Source organism: Triticum dicoccoides, chromosome 5B, assembly GCF_002162155.2.
Source record: "Triticum dicoccoides isolate Atlit2015 ecotype Zavitan chromosome 5B, WEW_v2.0, whole genome shotgun sequence".
Lineage (NCBI taxonomy): Eukaryota > Viridiplantae > Streptophyta > Magnoliopsida > Poales > Poaceae > Triticum > Triticum dicoccoides.
In genome coordinates, this window is record NC_041389.1 from 57,686,633 (window position 1) to 57,690,528 (window position 3,896).

The 3,896-nt window shown below is 42.7% G+C and overlaps 2 pseudogenes; one reads left to right on the forward strand and one right to left on the reverse strand.

Moving 5' to 3' along the window:
• Positions 1-263, reverse strand: part of LOC119309031 — a 21,198-nt pseudogene extending 20,935 nt beyond the window's left edge.
• Positions 264-1,082: 819 nt separating this feature from the next.
• Positions 1,083-3,467, forward strand: LOC119309033 (annotated as a pseudogene).
• Positions 3,468-3,896: the final 429 nt, after the last annotated feature.

The window sequence follows — 3,896 nt, forward strand, 5'->3', positions numbered from 1 at the left end:
AGATAGCAAAATTTCGTTTGATTACCAAAACAGTGGTCCCGGTCAGCTTCCACCAGCCCGTCCGGGATCGCCTCGAACCGGAACCCCTCGTGGGCACGCACTGCGGCGGCGCCCTCCGTGGCCTCCATGACGCGATGGTTGTGCTTGGTGTTGACGAAGGTGATGTAGACGCCATGGTGGTGCAGCAGCTTGGCCAGCTGGAGCGCCGGGTTGATGTTACCGGAGCTCGGGTGCGGCACCACCACGGCGTGCGGCGTCGCCATTAGTTCGTTCGTCCGGCCGTACGGAGCTGTGCAATGTGCGTACTATCCTTAACTAGCTAAGTTGTAGATGCCCTAGCTAATTAGATCGTACTTTGATGTGTAGATCGATCGGATCGAGGTCTACTCCCTCCATTCCAAAATATAGTGCGCCCGAGTTTCTGAGGTCCAATTTTGACCATAAATTTAACCAACAAGACCGACTGCGGCGGAAGGAAAAATTACATAATTGAAAACTCCTTTTGAATAGGAATTCACTGGTATAACTTTTGTTCCTACCGCAGTGGGTCTCATTGGTTAAATTTATGGTCAAACTTGAAGCACGGAAATAGAGGAAGCACTATATTTTGAAACAGAGGAAGTAGGTGGCTGACATTAGCCACTAGATCCATCCAAGTCTTTCTTTCTGAAAAAGGATCAGAAAGGGATAGAATTAGTGTAGGTGAGCATATTCCAAAATACAAGACATGGGACAGCAAGATGTCTCATAGAGATAAGATGAAAATAATTCCTATCTAATCCAGTGCAATCTCTAACTTCTTCCCGCATAGTCGCAGTAGTTGCGTTGCGAATAACAGGAGTGTCGCGGACGATCAAACTTCAGACTTCAGAGAATAGAAGCCGGCAAGCCGACATCCCCCCCCCCCCGCCTCCTCTCCCGTGCAGTCGTAGCGGGAGTGTCATGGACGGTGTCACACCGCGGACGCGTTGACTACAGAGGAAAACCGACGAGTTGCTCAAGCAAGACGATAGCCCTTTGTGTCGATGTCGAGGTAGCCGAGAGTTTGGGCCAGTGTAGCCATGCGAGGGACACCGTGGTCGATGTCGGGTCAGGGATGAAGATGTCGACGTAGCCGTTGTGGTGCCATTGGTGCAAGTAAGCATCGTGTAGTCAGGGACGCGGTGGTGCGTGATGTCTACTACGGAACCTTCTTCTTGTAGACTCGTGTTGGACCTCCAAGCGCAGAGTTTTGGAGGACGGTAGCAAATTTCTCTCAAGTGGATGACCTAAGGTTTATCAATCCATGGGAGGCGTGGGATGAAGATGGTCTCTCTCAAACAACTCTGCAACCAAATAACAAAGAGTCTCTTGTGTCCCCAACACACTCAATACAATGGTAAATTGTATAGGTGCACTAGTTCGGCGAAGAGATGGTGATACAAGTGTAATATGGATGCACTACTAGGGAAAAGCTTATACACAGATGCTTACTAGTAGCGCAGGTTTATACCCCTCGCTACTGCTACGTACTAGTAGCGCAATCTTTACCCCTCACTGCTACTAAGTTGATAGTAGTAGCGCGGGGTTTTAACCCTCGCTACTACTAAACGGTCTCTACCGTGCCCCCCCCCCTCCCGGGACATGCCATAGTAGTAGAAAGGGTTATAAACCTGCGCTACTACTAAGTTGATACAATGCAGATTTCTTCATTATTTCAAGTGGAGACAATCCCTAAATAAATCAGTTGCAACCCACAATTATATAAGAATGGAATACCGCCATTTTATAGACGAGCAAAGAACACAATCAATAAGAAAGTTTTTTTAAAGATGCATAAAAGAAGAAACTTATAAGAATATATGTACGATTAAATATGCCATGAAACATACATTTTTTTTACATTACTACTAACAGATAATGCATTTCAAAATTTTGAAATAGAAGCCAACACTCTCTCTAGCCACACACACTATTAACTACGTCCTTTCTCATGCGAACCACCTGCGATTTTGGTTAGTGGCTGGTTAGCGGACTTACATGGGTTAAATATTGACCCCTCCTATTAGTTGCGTCACTTCAATTTGAGACATAGTTTTGGCTAGATTTTGATATTTTTGAAATTTGAACATGGTATAGTTAGTAGATTATTGGTCAATTGGGTGATACCTCTCCCCTTAACAAGACTTCAAACCCTGAGTCCAACCTCATATCTGTTCCTTCAACTACTATTGGGTCATGTCACCGCATACGCTAATTACGTGCCCATCGGTCTATTTTTTTGCAGGTTTAATCATTGGCTTGTCAGTTTCTAGTGGCCCAACTATTCTAATTTTATTTCTTGCCTCAAACATAATAGTCCGCAAGCTTAAGCATCAAAAGGAACAAAAGTTGAGACGAAAGTTCTTCAATCAAAATCATGGACAATTGTTGAAAAAATTAGTATCTCATACGTCAGATATTGCAGAGAGGATGATCATCCCTCTAAGGGAGCTAGAAAAGGCCACAAACAAGTTTCACCCAACTCGTAAGCTTGTGGTGGAGGGCATGGTACCGTATACAAAGGAATTTTATCAGACTTGCATGTTGTTGCAATCAAAAAGTCAAATATTGTGGTCCAGAGTGAGATTAACAAGTTTATAAATGAAGTTTCCATACTCTCACAGATCAATCATAGGAACATTGTAAAGCTTTTTGGATGTTGTCTTGAGACATAAGTCCCCTTGTTGGCTTATGAGTTCATTTCCAATGGAACCCTATGTGATTATCTTCACAAGAAACCACTAAGATCGGTACCTTGGCAAGACATATTAAGGATTGCAGCAGAAATTGGCAAGGCCCTTTCTTACCTTCATTCGGGTATTTCTGTCCCTGTAATACACATAGATATAAAGTCCACCAATATACTTCTTGATGATGCTTTGACAGCGAAGGTGTCTGACTTTGGAGCTTCAAGGTACATTCCTAAAGATAAAACAACAATTACAACGGTGGTGCAGAGAACATTGGGATATTTAGATCCTCTGTACGTTTATTGTGGCCGTCTAACAGAAAAAAGTGATGTTTATAGCTTTGGAGTTATTCTCGTTGAGTTGCTTACAAGGAAGATGCCAATTATATATAGATCCTCCACCGGTGATGGGCTAGTTGCACAATTTGTTGAACTACTTGCAGAAGGTAAATTGGTAGAAATACTAGATCCACAAGTAATTGAGGAGGGAGGTAGCCAAGTTGAAGTGGAAGCTTCTCTAGCTATGTCGTGCATAAAGCTAAGAGCAGAGGAGCGACCAACTATGATGTCGGTGGAGATGACACTAGGAGCACTTCAAGGACCCAAAGAGCATTTTCGGGTTCGGGATGCAACATATGAGGGGAGCTATTCGGCAATGAGGTATACATCACCTATAAGATGGACAAGCTTAGAGGACACGAGCAGGCAATATAGTCAAGAAGAAGAGTTTGTGTTGTCCGCAAGCTACCCTCGATAGTCTTACTTACAGTTTACGTGTGAAAGAGTTGGTATGTATAACATGCGTGTGTGTTGTGTATGTTCGAACATTGTGTGTGCTTCAATTTGTTGTTGCTTGAATGTTATGTTTCTAATCAAAGTATGTCAATTACATGGTTGATTGTTTCTTCATTGAACAACTACTTCCTTCATAATGTGGTCACTCACTACATATACTTATTTTTCTTCAAGCTGGGTTGCCCTAATCTCCATTAGTCACATAATAGAAATTCTGAAACAAAATTCAAGGTATATATAGCGCTCAAAATGTTGTTGATCAAAGATATAGTTAGCTAGTGCGGTTAATATTCTCTATTTCAAAATTCAAGGTGATTTTAAAAATAACTAGCAAAGTAGCCCCTTCCTGCACATCTGCGCGTACAACATATTTTTTCATAATTTTGAATCT